Below are 17,572 nucleotides of genomic sequence, written 5' to 3' on the forward strand. Positions count from 1 at the left end.
GGTCTGACCGATAAAGATCTTCGTAGAATATGTAGGAGCCAATATGAGCATCCAGGTTCCGCTATTGGTTATTCACCGGAGACGTGTCTCGGTCATGTCTACATAGTTCTCGAACCCATAGGGTCCGCACGCTTAAAGTTCGGTGACGATCGTAATTAGGGTTTTTGTGTTTTGATGTACCGAAGGTTGTTCGAAGTCCCGGATGTGATTTTGGACATGACGAGGAGTCTCGAAATGGTCAAGACATAAAGATTGATATATTGGAAGCCTATTTTGGATATCAGAAACGTTTCGGGTGAAGTCGGGATTTTACCGGAGTACCGGGGGGTTACCGGAACCCCCAGGGGTTATTGGGCCTACATGGGCCATAAGGGAGAAGAGGAGGGCCGGCCAGGGCAGGCCGCGCGCCCCCTCCCCCCCTAGTCCGAATAGGACAAGGAAGGGGGGCGGTGCCCCCCTTTCCTCTTTCTCCCTTCCTCCTTCCTTTTCCATCAAGGCAAGAGGGGGGAGTCCTACTCCCGGTTGGAGTAGGACTCCTCCAGGCGCACCCATAGGGCCGGCCGCACCTCCCCCTCTCCCTCCTTTATATACTGAGGCAAGGGGGCACCCCATGACACACAAGTTGATCCTCGTGATCGTTCCTTAGCCGTGTGCGAAGCCCCCTTCCACCATATTCCACCTCGTTCATATCGTAGCGGTGCTTAGGCGAAGCCCTGCGTCGGTAGAACATCATCACCGTCATCACGCCATCATGCTGACAAAACTCTCCCTCAACGTTTGCTGGATCAGAGCTCGAGGGACGTCACCGAGTTGAACGTGTGCTGAACTCGGAGGTGCCGTATGTTCGGTACTTGGATCGGTCGGATCGGGAAGACGTACGACTACTTCCTCTACGTTGTGTCAACACTTCCGTTGCCGGTCTACGAGGGTACGTAGACAACACTCTCCCCTCTCATTGCTATGCATCACCATGATCTTGCGTGTGCGTAGGAATTTTTTTTGAAATTACTACATTCCCCAACAGTGGTATCAGAGCCAGGTTTTATGCGTTGATGTTGTGCACGAGTAGAATACATGTGAGTTGTGGGCGATATAAGTCATACTGCTTACCAGCATGTCATACTTTGGTTCGGCGGTATTGTTGGATGAAGCGGCCCGGACCGACATTACGCGTACGCTTACGCGAGACTGGTTCTACCGACGTGCTTTGCACACAGGTGGCTGGCGGGTGTCAGTTTCTCCAACTTTAGTTGAACCAAGTGTGGCTACGCCCGGTCCTTGCGAAGGTTAAAACAACACCAACTTGACAAACTATCGTTGTGGTTTTGATGCGTAGGTAAGAACGGTTCTTGCTAAGCCCATAGCAGCCACGTAAAACTTGCAACAACAAAGTAGAGGACGTCTAACTTGTTTTTGCAGGGCATGTTGTGATGTGATATGGTCAAGACATGATGCTAAATTTTATTGTATGAGATGATCATGTTTTGTAACCGAGTTATCGGCAACTGGCAGGAGCCATATGGTTGTTGCTTTATTGTATGCAATGCAATTGCGCTGTAATGCTTTACTTTATCACTAAGCGGTAGCGATAGTCGTGGAAGCATAAGATTGGCGAGACGACAACGATGCTACGATGGTGATCAAGGTGTCGCGCCAATGACGATGGTGATCATGAAGGTGCTTCAGAGATGGAGATCACAAGCACAAGATGATGATGGCCATATCATATCACTTATATTGATTGCATGTGATGTTTATCTTTTATGCATCTTATCTTGCTTTGATTGACGGTAGCATTATAAGATGATCCCTCACTAAATTATCAAAGTATAAGTGTTCTCCCTGAGTATGCACGTTGCGAAAGTTCTTCGTGCTGAGACACCACGTGATGATCGGGTGTGATAGGCTCTACGTTCAAATACAACGGGTGTAAAACAGTTGCACACACGGAATACTCAGGTTTAACTTAACGAGCCTAGCATATAACAGATATGGCCTCGGAACACGGAGACCGAAAGGTCGAGCGTGAATCATATAGTAGATATGATCAACATATTGATGTTCACCATTGATACTACTCCATCTCACGTGATGATCGGACATGGTTTAGTTGATTTGGATCACGTGATCACTTAGAGGATTAGAGGGATATCTTTGTAAGTGGGAGTTCTTAAGTAATATGATTAATTAAACTTAAATTTATCATGAACTTAGTACCTGATAGTATCTTGCTTGTCTATGTTTGATTCTAGATAGATGGCTCGTGTTGTTGTTCCGTTGAATTTTAATGTGTTCCTTGAGAAAGCAAAGTTGAAAGATGATGGTAGCAATTACACGGACTGGGTCCGTAACTTGACGATTATCCTCATTGCTGCATAGAAGAATTACGTCCTGGAAGCACCGCTAAGTGCCCAGCCTGCTGCAGGAGAAACACGAGATGTTATGAACGTCTGGCAGAGCAAAGATGATGACTACTCGATAGTTCAGTGTGCCATGCTTTACGGCTTAGAACCGGGTCTTCAACGACGTTTTGAACGTCATGGAGCATATGAGATGTTCTAGGAGTTGAAGTTAATATTTCAAGCAAATGCCCGGATTGAGAGATATGAAGTCTCCAATAAGTTCTATAGCTGCAAGATGGAGGAGAATAGTTCTGTCAGTGAACATATACTCAAAATGTCTGGGTATCATAATCACTTGACTCAACTTGGGGGTTAATCTTCCTATTGATAGTGTCATTGACAGAGTTCTTCAATCACGGCCACCAAGCTACAAAAGCTTCGTGATGAACTATAATATGCAAGGGATGAATAGAACTATTCCTGAGCTCTTCGCGATGCTAAAAGCCGCGGAGGTAGAAATCAAGAAGGAGCATCAAGTGTTGATGGTCAATAAGACCACTAGTTTCAAGAAAAAGGGCAAAGGGAAGAAGAAAGGGAACTTCAAGAAGAACAGCAAACAAGTTGCTGCTCAGGAGAAGAAACCCAAGTCTGGACCTAAGCCTGAGACTGAGTGCTTCTACTGCAAGCAGACTGGTCACTGGAAGTGGAACTGCCCCAAGATTTTGGTAGATAAGAAGGATGGAAAAGTGAACAAAGGTATATGTGATATACATGTTATTGATGTGTACCTTACTAATGCTCGTAGTAGCACCTGGGTATTTGATATTGGTTCTATTGCTAACATTTGCAACTCGAAACAGGGGCTACGGATTAAGCAAAGATTGGCTAAGGACGAGGTGACGATGCGCGTGGGAAATGGTTCCAAAGTCGATGTGATCGCAGTCGGCACACTACCTCTACATCTACCTTCGGGATTAGTATTAGACCTAAATAATTGTTATTTGGTGCCAGCGTTGAGCATGAACATTATATCTGGATCTTGTTTGATGCGAGACGATTATTCATTTAAATCAGAGAATAATGGTTGTTTTATTTATATGAGTAATATCTTTTATGGTCATGCACCCTTGAAGAGTGGTCTATTTTTGATGAATCTCGATAGTAGTGATACACATATTCATAATGTTGAAATCAAAATATGCAGAGTTGATAATGATAGTGCAACTTATTTGTGGCACTGCCGTTTAGGTCATATCGGTGTAAAGCGCATTAAGAAACTCCATACTGATGGACTTTTGGAACCACTTGATTATGAATCACTTAGTACTTGCGAACCATGCCTCATGGGTAAGATGACTAAAACGCCGTTCTCCGGTACTATGGAGAGAGCAATGGATTTTTTGGAAATCATACATACAGATGTATGTGGTCCAATGAATGTTGAGGCTCGTGGCGGATATCATTATTTTCTCACCTTCACGGATGATTTAAGCAGATATGGGTATACTTAATTAAACATAAGTCTGAAACATTTGAAAAGTTCAAAGAATTTCAGAGTGAAGTTGAAAATCATCGTAACAAGAAAATAAAGTTTCTATGATCTGATCATGGAGGAGAGTATTTGAGTTACGAGTTTGGTCTACATTTGAAACAATGCGGAATAGTTTCGCAACTCACGCCACCCGGAACACCACAGCGTAATGGTGTGCCCGAACGTCATAATCGTACTTTATTAGATATGGTGCGATCTATGATGTCTCTTACTGATTTACCGTTATCGTTTTGGGGTTATGCTTTAGAGACGGTTGCATTCACGTTAAATAGGACACCATGAAATCCGTTGAGACGACGCCTTATGAACTGTGGTTTGGCAAGAAACCAAAGTTGTCGTTTCTGAAAGTTTGGGGCTGCGATGCTTATGTGAAAATGCTTCAACCTGATAAGCTCGAACACAAATCGGAGAAATGTGTCTTCATAGGATACCCAAAGGAGACTGTTGGGTACACCTTCTATCAAAGATCCGAAGGCAAGACTTTTGTTGCTAAATTCGGAGTTTTTCTAGAGAAGGAGTTTCTCTCGAAAGAAGTGAGTGGGAGAAAAGTAGAACTTGATGAGGTAACTGTACCTGCTCCCTTATTGGAAAGTAGTACATCACAGAAACCGGTTTCTGTGACACGTACACCAATTAGTGATGAAGCTAATGAAAATGATCATGAAACATCAGATCAAGTTACTACCGAACCTCGTAGATCAACCAGAGTAAGATCCGCACCAGAGTGGTACGGTAATCCTGTTCTGGAAGTCGTGCTACTAGATCATGATGAACCTACGAACTTTGAAGAAGCGATGGTGAGCCCAGATTCTGCAAAATGGCTAGAAGCCATGAAATCTGAGATGGGATCCATGTATGAGAACAAATTGTGGACTTTGGTTGACTTGCCCGTTGATCAGCAAGCAATTGAGAATAAATGGATCTTCAAGAAGAAGACTGACGCTGACGGTAATGTTACTGTCTACAAAGCTCGACTTGTTGCACAAGGTTTTCGACAAGTTCAAGGGATTGACTACGATGAGATCTTCTCACCCGTAGCGATGCTTAAGTCTGTCCGAATCATGTTAGCAATTGCCGCATTTTATGATTATGAAATTTGGCAAATGGATGTCAAAACTGCATTCCTGAATGGATCTCTGGAAGAAGAGTTGTATATGATGCAACCAGAAGGTTTTGTCGATCCAAAGGGAGTTAACAAAGTGTGCAAGCTCCAGCGATCCATTTATGGACTGGTGCAAGCCTCTCGGAGTTGGAATAAACGCTTTGATAGTCTGATCAAAGCATTTTGTTTTGTACAGACTTTTGGAGAAGCCTGCATTTACAAGAAAGTGAGTGGGAGCTCTGTAGCATTTTTGATATTATATGTGGATGACATATTATTGATTGGAAATTATATAGAATTTCTGGATAGCATAAAGGGATACTTGAATAAGAGTTTTTCAATGAAAGACCTCGGTGAAGCTGCTTACATATTGGGCATTAAGATCTATAGAGATAGATCAAGACGCTTAATTGGACTTTCACAAAGCACATACCTTGACAAGGTTTTGAAGAAGTTCAAAATGGATCAAGCAAAGAAAGGGTTCTTGCCTGTGTTACAAGGTGTGAAGTTGAGTAAGACTCAATGTCCGACCACCGCAGAAGATAGAGAGAAAATGAAAGATGTTCCCTATGCTTCAGCCATAGGCTCTATCATGTATGCAATGCTGTGTACCAGACCTGATGTGTGCCTTGCTATAAGTCTAGCAGGGAGGTACCAAAGTAATCCAGGAGTGGATCACTGGACAGCGGTGAAGAACATCCTGAAATACCTGAAAAGAATAAGGATATGTTTCTCGTATATGGAGGTGACAAAGAGCTCATCGTAAATGGTTACGTTGATGCAAGCTTTGACACTGATCCGAACGATTCTAAATCGCAAACCGGATACGTGTTTTTACTGAACGGTGGAGCTGTCAGTTGGTGCAGTTCTAAACAAAGCGTCATGGCGGGATCTACATGTGAAGCGGAGTACATAGCTGCTTCAGAAGCAGCAAATGAAGGAGTCTGGATGAAGGAGTTCATATCTGATCTAGGTGTGATACCTAGTGCACCGGGTCCAATGAAAATCTTTTGTGACAATACTGGTGCAATTGCCTTGGCGAAGGAATCCAGATTTCACAAGAGAACCAAGCACATCAAGAGACGCTTCAATTCCATTCGGGATTTAGTCCAAGTGGGAGACATAGAAATTTGCAAGATACATACGGATCTGAATGTTGCAGACCCGCTGACTAAGCCTCTTCCACGAGCAAAACATGATCAGCACCAAGGCTCCATGGGTGTTAGAATCATTACTGTGTAATCTAGATTATTGACTCTAGTGCAAGTGGGAGACTGAAGGAAATATGCCCTAGAGGCAATAATAAAGTTATTATTTATTTCCTTATATCATGATAAATGTTTATTATTCATGCTAGAATTTTATTAACCAGAAACATAATACATGTGTGAATACATAGACAAAATAGAGTGTCACTAGTATGCCTCTACTTGACTAGCTCATTGATCAAACATGGTTATGGTTCCTAACCATAGACATGAGTTGTCATTTGATTAATGGGATCACATCATTAGGAGAATGATGTGATTGACTTGACCCATTCCATTAGCTTAGCACTTGATCGTTTAGTTTGTTGCTATTGCTTTCTTTATAACTTATACATGTTCCTATGACTATGAGATTATGCAACTCCTGTTTACCGGAGGAACACTTTGTGTGCTACCAAACGTCACAACGTAACCGGGTGATTATATAGGTGCTCTACAGGTGTCTCCGAAGGTACTTGTTGGGTTGGCGTATTTCGAGATTAGGATTTGTCACTCCGATCGTTGGAGAGGTATCTCTGGGCCCTCTCGGTAATGCACATCACTCAAGCCTTGCAAGCATTGCAACTAATAATTTAGTTGCGGGATGATGTATTACGGAACGAGTAAAGAGACTTGCCGGTAATGAGATTGAACTAGGTATTGAGATACCGACGATCGAATCTCGGGCAAGTAACATACCGATGACAAAGGGAACAACGTATGTTGTTATGCGGTCTGACCGATAAAGATCTTCGTAGAATATGTAGGAGCCAATATGAGCATCCAGGTTCCGCTATTGGTTATTGACCGGAGACGTGTCTCGGTCATGTCTACATAGTTCTCGAACCCGTAGGGTCCGCACGCTTAAAGTTCGGTGACGATTGTAATTAGGGTTTTTGTGTTTTGATGTACCGAAGGTTGTTCGGAGTCCCGGATGTGATCACGGACATGACGAGGAGTCTCGAAATGGTCGAGACATAAAGATTGATATATTGGAAGCCTATATTTGGATATCGGAAACATTCCGGGTGAAATCGGGATTTTACCGGAGTACCGAGGGGTTACCGGAACCCCCCTCGGGGGTTATTGGGCCTACATGGGCCATAAGGGAGAAGAGGAGGGCCGGCCAGGGCAGGCCGCGCACCCCCTCCCCCTAGTCCGAATAGGACAAGGAAGGGGGGGTGGCGCCCCCCTTTCCTCTTTCTCCCTTCCTCCTTCCTTTTCCACCAAGGCAAGAGGGGGGAGTCCTACTCCCAGTTGGAGTAGGACTCCTCCAGGCGCACCCATAGGGCCGGCCGCACCTCCCCCTCTCCCTCCTTTATATACTGAGGCAAGGGGGCACCCCATGACACACAAGTTGATCCTCGTGATCGTTCCTTAGCCGTGTGCGGTGCCCCCTTCCACCATATTCCACCTCGGTCATGTCGTAGCGGTGCTTAGGCGAAGCCCTGCGTCGGTAGAACATCATCACCGTCATCACGACATAGTGCCGACGAAACTCTCCCTCAACGTTTTTCTGGATCGGAGCTCGAGGGACGTCACCGAGTTGAACGTGTGCAGAACTCGGAGGTGCCGTATGTTCGGTACTTGGATCGGTCGGATCGGGAAGACGTACGACTACTTCCTCTACGTTGTGTCAACACTTCCGTTGCCGGTCTACGAGGGTACGTAGACAACACTCTCCCCTCTCGTTGCTATGCATCACCATGATCTTGCATGTGCATAGGAATTTTTTTGAAATTACTACGTTCCCCAACACTATGGTATGCAGGAAGGCACATTATGGGCATTCTGCTTCTTCAACATTGTCGGTAGTCAAAATGATTTACACTTTTCTCTTCACCTTTACTGCCTTTAAATACGGTGGTTCATCATAGTTAATTGCTGCCTAATCCTGTAATTACTAAATATATTGTACTGGCAACTTTATTAATGGATTCGTTGTTGAACCATTGTGCTGAGAATTTGAATTGCACGTTTCGTATTTCAAAATTTCCAATTAGAATAATAAATTATAGGCAAAAATAAAAAGAGAATTGATGGTCATGGAACTTTGCAAACGGTTCTAGCAGTAAAAGAGCTTGTGATGGATAGCCCAATGCCACATAGTTTTCTACATCAAATCGTGTGTGATGTAGTTAATGAAAGCAAACAGTTAACCAAGGCAGACCGTGTGTGATAGTTACACCTTTCACACACGAGTGTATACATAAAACCATGTGGGATGTACATCCGAACGAAAACGTTTTCCCTGGATTGACTGTGTGGGATGTACATAAGAATAGAAACGTATTCCTTGGATTGACTATGTGTGATATACATACGAACGGAAATGATTTTCTGGGATTTGCCGTGTGGGATGTACATACCTACGGAAATGATTTTCTCAGATTACCATGTGGGATGTACATACGTACAGATATGATTGGGTTTCGATGCCTCGCCCGATCGCACACGGCCCTAGCCTGGGTCCTAGGAGGGCCTATCCCCGACGATTTCTGGGTCGTGTGGGAAGGACACCCTATCGCACACACTCACTTAGCGACGGTTCCAAATGCCGTCGCAGAAAGGGGTTAAAAACCGTTTGTTTAGGACCGACGCGCACCAGTGTAACACAAACGTTTAGTTTGCCCGCACCGTTTGTGATATTGTCTGACATCGCACACGGTTTGGAAATGGAAATTGTGTGCATGCTTGCACACGTTTCCTCTCTGTGAACCGTCTCGGATTATGGTGCTTATCGCAAACATTTGTGTTTTACCAAACATGTGTGCCGTAACAACCCAGAGAGTGTAATTTCACCCTATTTAATTGCCACTTTTCCAAATTGTACCGGATTTGGATTTGAATTTGAATGAATTTGAATGTATGCTACATCTTTATTCATATCCATCAGGTTCAAACAACCAATGCATTATTTGATTCATAGGTACATATGTTCAAGAATTACATAAGAACCAAATAAAGAATGATGAACCACAGTTGTATACTTGTACTATTAAAGACGGTAAAGAAAGGGGAGAAATATATTCTGGTTGCTGAACAAGGTGAAGCGGAATGCTCATATTGTGCCCTCCTCCATGCAGAAGGCATGCACGACTCTAGTCCAACCCCTTGTGATGGCCGACTGCCCATCCTTCATGGTCTTCATGAAAACATCTAGATAATCATCATGTTCTGGTAGAAATACTTTAACCTTTGCGTGCCCACCAATCATGTAGTTTGAGAGGTAATCTTGAGTAAACTACTTTGGCAACCCTGCAAAGGAAAAATATTCAGACATTGTCATCTAACACAACTCTTTATGGGAAGTAAAAAGAAGTCTGTAGAGTTCTTACTTACCATCGTGCAGTTCGCTGTTGTCTTGGATAAAGTATAAACAAATAGTTTAATTTCCATCTTTGGACCCATTTTACTAACAATCTTTATCAGCTTCCTCACTTGATGCTGGTTTATCGATATCTCATTGCCTCCATACGCAGAAAGGGTCGAAGCACGGATCTTTACCAATGACATATGTACCTAAAAGCACCAAGTTAATATTAGAAGCTAAACAGCAATTGCACAATGATGTAGCACAACACTCTTTTATAATATGTCTATATACATCTGTATGTGGTAGTCCATTTGAAATCTCTAAAAAACAAATATTTAGGAATGGAGGGAGTATCTTATAACATCCAATATACTCACATATTAGATGAATTAACATCTTATATTATGGGCCGGAAGGAGTTTAGTGCATTCTTACAAATTATCGGCTGATTAACTGTTGCTGTATCCAGGGGTTACAGTTAGTTTGAGCTAGTTCGGGCTCAAATAACCCTAAAGTATATCTAAACATGAGGGCTAGTTTGAGCTAGTTGCATCTGTAACCCACCCAAAAATAACTATCCAACCCAAGAGGTTGGAGCTAGTTCTCCTAGTGCATTTATTGTCAATCTAACCCTGCCATCCAAACAACTCTTTGGATGGAGTTAGTTCAGGGTTAGTAATGAGCTAGAAACTAATTCTAACCTCTAGATAAGTTGAGTATCCAAACAGGGTTGTGTTGTTGTTGCTGCTGCTTCTGGTCTTCTACGTATATCTAGATATCATTAGAACATTACTGTAACACTCTTCCTTGTTTCTATGTAGCCTAGGATTGCATATTTAGACATTAAGTACAGTGCATGTTGCTATGTAGCCTCAGATATATTACATATGTCCCTAGTTAACCTAACGATAAATGGGTTGCAGATATATTCAGTTAAAAGTCCGATTCACCGATTAGTCCCTTATCAGGCGCCGGCCTATATGGTACCAGCTACCGATATCCTGAACAGTGAGCAGATATAAGCCATGGGATGAAACTATCCTCGATGGAAAACAGCAGTTGTTCCCAAAATTGTCTTGTGTAGCTACATCCAGAAGCATGTTAAGCACAACGGTTCATACTTGCACATATAGAACATCACGTTGTGAATAACTGGAATAAACAAGGCATACTACGAACAACCAAAGATAGCATTTGAAACTAGACATATGTTAACTACAAACAACCGAACAATCAAAAAACTCTAAAAGAGGCATATGCTAGCTATAACAGGCTTAACAACAAGCAAATATATGCATTCCTATCGGTATGTTTAAAACTGGATTGATGAAATGTACTGCGCAGTAAATAATTGCACATATAGAGAATCACATTGTGAACAACTGAAATGAACAAGGCATATTGCAGACAACCAGATATAGCAATTAAAACTGGACATATTCTCGCTACACTACAAAAGGGGCTCGACAAAACAAATCATGGGTTTCCCCCTATGAAGAGGCACGGCAAAACAAATCATGGTTTCCTCACTTGTCATAGATGGGTTCATTCCCGTGGGAAGAGCATAGACCCTGGATGCACTCCATGTTGTCATAGATGGGCTCCTTCCCCTTGGAAGAGCACGGCTGTAGGGTGCCCTCCCTGATGGCATAGACGGGCACTTTCCCATTGGAAGAGCAGATGGGCTCTTTCCCCTTGGAAGAGCCAGAGAGGGTGCCCTCCTCGTGGTCATCGTCGATGAGGTCTGACTTGGAAGCTGTGGATCCCAAGCCAGCATTGCAGAACATGTCCTTCAAAAATGACAAAAGAGGCTCGATGGCGATGTAGAATGGAAAATTGTTGACAGCGACCGAGAGGAGAACAGTGGCGGGGCCATGGATGAGATTGATGGCGGTTGAATCCGAGGGGTTGGGGTGGGCCACTTAACCTTTGACATAGCCCGCCTCAGGCCGTCGCTGTCGATGACCTCGATGTCGTAGACGGCGGACGACACATGCCCGCATACTCTAGCCTGCTGCTTGAGTGCCTGCCGCCAGTAATGCTCGTCAGCGACGTCGGGCGAAGAGACCACTATACACCTCTTTTGGGACAGTCGCTCCTCGAGCTCCATGGGAAGCATAGCCGGGCTTAGGCTACAATGCTCTAGAGTGGGGGATGGGGATCTGTGGGAAAGGGGGCGTTTGGCAGGTGTCATCTAAGAAACTCAGGGCGGCCTGGGTATGGAGATTGGTGGGTAAGCTGCACGGGCAAACCGGCCGATGTTGACAATGGAGGCCTTGCGGCGGCGGCAGCGGTAGTGGGGACCTTGCTAGGATTTCGAGAGAGGGAGGGTGTGTGTGTGTGCGCACGCGCGCGCCCTGAGGAGGTTTTGGTGTGTGTGTGTGTGTGTGTGGAGGGGGCGCGGGGTGTTTGAGGAAATGACGCAGGTACTGAAAATTTTACTACGTGGGAGTCAAACGCGGGATTGAAATGTCGGGCTATTGAAAATTTTGATTATAGTGCATCGCACACGGTCTGGAGATAAAAATAGTGTGTTATGAAACAGAAAAACCCTCGAGGCGGGCAGATATTTTCTAGGCACGCCCGAGGAGGCTTTGGTGGATTGATGGTGGAAAGGTGGTGGTGGAGTGTAGTACACTTGCCCGGCAGCGATCGCCTCAGGGCGGTCGTGGCTACGCACGTGATAGGTCTCCATCGTATCTACTTTTCCAAACACTTTTGACCTTGTTTTGGACTCTAACTTGCATGATTTGAATGGAACTAACCCGGACTGACACTGTTTTTAGCAGAATTTCCATGGTGTTATTTTTGTGCAGAAATAAAAGTTCTCGAATGACCTGAAAATCAATGGAGACACGTTTTGGAATTTATAAAAAATACTGACGAAAGAATCAACACCAGTGGCCCACACCCCTGTCCACGAGGGTGCAGGGCGCCCCCCTGGGGGCGCCCCCTGCCTCGTGGGCCCCCTGAGGCTCCACCAACGTCAACTCCAACTCTATATATTCACGTTCGAGGAGAAAAAAATCAGAGAGAAGGATTCATCACGTTTTACGATACGGAGTCGCCGCCTAGCCCTAATCTCTCTCGGGAGAGCTGATCTAGAGTCTTTTCGGGGCTCTGGAGAGGCGAATCCGCCGCCATCGTCATAATCAACCTTCCTCCATCACCAATTTCATGATGCTCACCGACGTGCTTGAGTAATTCCATCGTAGGCTTGCTGGACGGTGATGGGTTGGATGAGATTTATCATGTAATCGAGTTAGTTTTGTTAGGGTTTGATCCCCAGTATCCATTATGTTCTAAGATTAATGTTGCTATGACTTTGCTATGCTTAATGCTTGTCACTAGGGCCCGAGTGCCATGATTTCAGATCTGAACCTATTATGTTTTCATGAATATATGTGAGTTCTTGATCCTATTTTGCAAGTCAATAGTCACCTACTATGTGTTATTATCCGGTAACCCCGAAGTGACAATAATCGGGACCACTCCCGGTGATGACCATAGTTTGAGGAGTTCATGTATTCACCAAGTTTTAATGCTTCGTTTCGGTACTCTATTAAAAGGAGTGTCGGTGTCAAAACCGGCGGATCTCGGGTAGGGGGTCCCGAACCGTGCGTCTAGGCCGGATGGTAACAGGAGACAAGGGACACGATGTTCTTTACCCAGGTTCGGGCCCTCTCGATGGAGGTAATACCCTACTCCTGCTTGATTAATATTGATGATATGGGTAGTACAAGAGTAGATCTACCACGAGATCAAGGAGGCTAAACCCTAGAAGCTAGCCTATGGTATGGTTGTTGTGTATGGAGTTGATTGCCTACGGACTACAACCCTCCGGTTTATATAGACACCGGATAGGGTTAGGGTTACACAGAGTCGGTTACACTGGTAGGAGATCTTGAATATCCGCATCGCCAAGCTTGCCTTCCATGCCAAGGAAACCCCATCCGGACACGGGACGAAGTCTTCAATCTTGTATCTTCATAGTCCAGGAGTCCGGCTAAAGGTATAGTCCGGCTACCCGAACACCCCCTAATCCAGGACTCCCTCAGTAGCCCCTGAACCAGGCTTCAATGACGACGAGTCCGGCGCGCAAATTGTCTTCGGCATTGCAAGGCGGGTTCCTCCTCCAAGTCCTTCATAGAAGATTGTAAACATCAAGAGTAGTGTCCGGCTCTGCAAAATAAGTTTCCACATATTGCCATAGAGAGAATAATATTAACACAAATCAAATCTGCTAACGTATTCCGCAGTGCGTTATCACACTACGACCAAGTTCTTTACTCGAATCGTTTTTACTTTTCCACCTCAGCATGTTTTGCGAGGCGGCTTCCTTGGCACGTCTTCTCAAAGCAGAGATCGTGTGCCCTTTTTACGGGATTCTCATCAATACGGACGTGGGTAACCCTAACTGCGCCATTTACCATGGCGCTTGGGAGGCAAGCGAGTTTTATTAGGTAGGTGGGGACGCATAACCGCATCCGCCCATATAAGGGGATAAGGATCCACCCTTTTTACCTACGCCTTCTTCCTCCTTTGCCTACCCATCTCCTGCGCTCTCGAGCTCTAGCGCCCAAGCCCGCACTTCCCACCTCGACCTTCTCCAGTGATGTCCGGAGCAGGAGGCAAGTGGAAGGTCTCCTCCGTCACGGAGGGCGACGTCAAAAAGCTTAGGAAGGCCGGATACTTGTCCAAAGACATCGCGCACCGGCTTCCCGAGAAGGGCAGCTCCTCCCCACCCCAAGGCCCCACGAGAGGGTAGTATTCCTTCCCCACTTCCTCCGCGGACTGGGTTTTCCACTTCACCCATTCGTCCGAGGGCTCATGTTCTACTATGGCCTGGATTTCCACGATCTGGCCCCGAACTTCATCCTCAACATCTCGGCGTTTATCGTCGTGTGCGAGGCTTTCCTCCGCGTCCGCCCCCATTTCGGCCTCTGGCTCAAGACCTTCAACGTCAAGCCCAAGGTGGTGTGCGGCATCCAGGCGGAGTGCGGAGGCGCCATGGCGAGCAAGATTGCCAACGTCCTGTGGTTCGAGGGCTCCTTCATAGAGACTCTAAAGGGGTGGCAAGCTAGGTGGTTTTACATCACCGAGCCACGCGATCCGAACTGGATCGCTCCCCCCGAGTTCCGATCCGGACCCCCCACGCGGCTTATGTCCTGGAAAGAGACGGGCCTGTCGTGGGGTGACGAAAAAGAGGTTACCGGATTGCAAACATGCATCCAGTCCCTGGTGAACAAGCCAATCCGGCTTGTTAATGTAATCCAGGTTATGCTCGTCCGCCGGATCCTCCCATGCCAACAACGGGATTTTAATCTGTGGGAGTTCGACCCGGCGCAGCACCAAACCCTTAGCAGGCTCTTCGACACGACGTACGAAGATGCCTGGAAGGTGCTATTTAAGGGCGCCGAGGCTCCCGCATCCGCTTCCGAGGACCGCAGATACAGCTCGCAGCATCACGCTAGCGAGGTAAGCTATCTTCACCTTTTACAGGATGTTAAGCTTTTTTCATAGTTTGACTCTATGCGGGATCTAAACTCCCATACCTTTGACAGGCTTGGCGGGCGATATCCGGACTGATTAACTATCCGTCTCCGCTGCCCGAAGACCCAGCCCCAGCTCTACTAGCAAAGCTGCTGGTTCCGGCGCCTTATGTGGTGCCAGAGAAGAAGGCCAAGAAGAAGAAGGCCACGGGGACTCGAAAGAGTTCCCGGCATATGGTGGTGTCGGACTCGTCGTCCGACGAGTCTGAGACGCACTCCTCCCGTGGAGACGAGGAGGAGGAAGAAGAAACCTCTCCCCCTCTAGCGAGGGGAGGAAAGAAGAGGAAGGCCGCCCCAGTAGGGGGGGGCGAAGGGTCCAAGAAGAGGAAAACCCCTCCGCCGGACTACGCCCCCGATGCCGACGAGGACGAAGAGGAGTGGCCGGACAGGGCCAGGCGTCCAGCGAAATCGTAAGTGTTCGGATACCAGAGTAACTCATGATGTTCCTTTGTTGCACAACTTTCCCTAATGTTGAATATAATCATGCAGCCCGCCCCGGGCTGAACTCAACGAGTCGTCGAGTGGCTCCCTGGATTCATCGGACGTGAACTCAGTTCCGCCCGCTGTCTCCCCCGGCACTGCGGATGACGACGAAGTGGCATCGCGGCAAGCTCCGGGGCAGGAGGAGGTGGTCCTAGAGGAGCCGCAAGGCAACCTCCCGGACTCCAGGAGTAAAGGGGACAAGACCCCCCAGGGCTCCAAGTCCGGCTTTATGCCGGACACCGTGCCGGAATCTTCAACAGTTCCGGACCGCGGTAGGCGAAATCCTTCCAAGAGGAGCAAGTCTTCTGAGCCAGCGGCCTCCGTCCAACCGGAGGTGCCGGACAATCTGCTGGAGGTGCTTGACGCCGCCTCCATCGACGAGGAGCACAGTACTATTATGAGTATGGTGATCCAGAAGGTTCAGTCCGCCAAGAGCGGACTGAGTGAAGCTTGCGCTAGCCTCCTAACAGGCTTCGAGGTAAGTAAAAATATGTAAAAATATTACCGCATAGACAGTAGCCCCTGATGCTCTGTTTGGCGTTCGGAAAGAAAAGCCGAATAGAGGATCTATTAAATTTCGCAGGAGTCTAACAACAAAGAGTCAATATGCGTATGCAGGCTTCACTGCTAGCCACCGCCGCACTGACTGTGGAGGTGGGTGCCCTGAAACAGGGACTCGAGCGGACCGAGCAAGAGCTCGGCCTTGCCAAGCGGCAGCTCGAGGAGAAAGAAGGTAAGAAATACCTTACAGAAAAAGGTGCCTATAGAGAGGCGCGATTGCAAAAAATAACAGGATTGTACTGCTTATTGTAGGGGCCACGACTGAGGTGGCGACCCTCAAGCAGGCGCTATCCGAGGTCGAAAAGAGAGCGGCCGTGGAGCGCACCAAGCGAGAGAAACTTGAGGCCCAGGTCGGCGAGGTGCAGCAAGAGCTTCAGGCTCTCATGAAAAAACATGAGAGTTTGGAGCTTGAGTCAAAGACGCGAGCATCCGAGCTCGCGGCGGCCCTGGGGACTACCAAGTCTGCCAAGGCCAAAGCCCAAAAGGCCCTCCAAGAGTTGGAGGAGATGAAGAAGATTGCAGCGGGTAAGGCATTCTTTATGCAAAGCAGAAATATAAAAGTGAACTACTTGTTACTTACCCGAATCCGGAGCTCTCCAGGGGCATTCGCAGATCTTCCCCGCAGTGTATCCGACGCCGCCGCATTCTACCGAGCTGAAGAGGGCAGCTCGACGGAGAAGGTGTTCTGGTCTCAGTATGCTGAGGCCGGACACCCTGTGCCCTTGAGCGACCAGCTGAAACAGCTGGTCGAGCTCCACAAGGCGGCCGAACAGGCCATGAAGGGCTTCATAGTTCGGCTGTGGCCCGGAGAGGCCCTGCCTGGGAGCTACTTCGGGCTGGTGCGGCGGCTGGTGGAGGCCTGTCCAAGGCTCGAGGTCATCAAGCGGTCCGTCTGCATCGAAGGAGCCCGTAGGGCCCTTGCCCGTGCAAAGGTGCACTGGGGTAAGCTGGACGGTGAGAAGCTTGTGAGGGACGGGCCGCCGCCGAGGAAGGAGCATCGCAAGCCCGAGAACTACTATAAGGATGTTCTTGCGGGTGCCCGCCTTGTGGCGGATGAATGTACCAAAGATGTAATTTTTGAATGAACTCGCTCATGTTTATCCTGTGCGCTGAGAACTTGTTCATAGGCGCTAAGCAATGCTTGTTGAATTTAAAATATTATTTTCTGTGCGGCCGTTTATCAAAATAATTGAGAGATGGCCAGTCGTCGGCTTCTACCCCCATGCCACTAGTGCTGGGGTGTTCGGGATAAATCTGAGCGCTCTTTTTCCCATAGTTGGGTCCTTCGAGGGAGGCGCTCAGCACAACGAACCAGGCAATCGGACTATAATGGTTGAACACTCTCACTTAGCCATAGAACTTTATAATTTTAAATTTCGGTGAAGCCCCTAGTTCGGAAGACCGAGTTCGGGGCGCT

This window comes from Triticum urartu, chromosome 6, assembly GCF_003073215.2.
Source record: "Triticum urartu cultivar G1812 chromosome 6, Tu2.1, whole genome shotgun sequence".
In the NCBI taxonomy this organism is placed as follows: domain Eukaryota; kingdom Viridiplantae; phylum Streptophyta; class Magnoliopsida; order Poales; family Poaceae; genus Triticum; species Triticum urartu.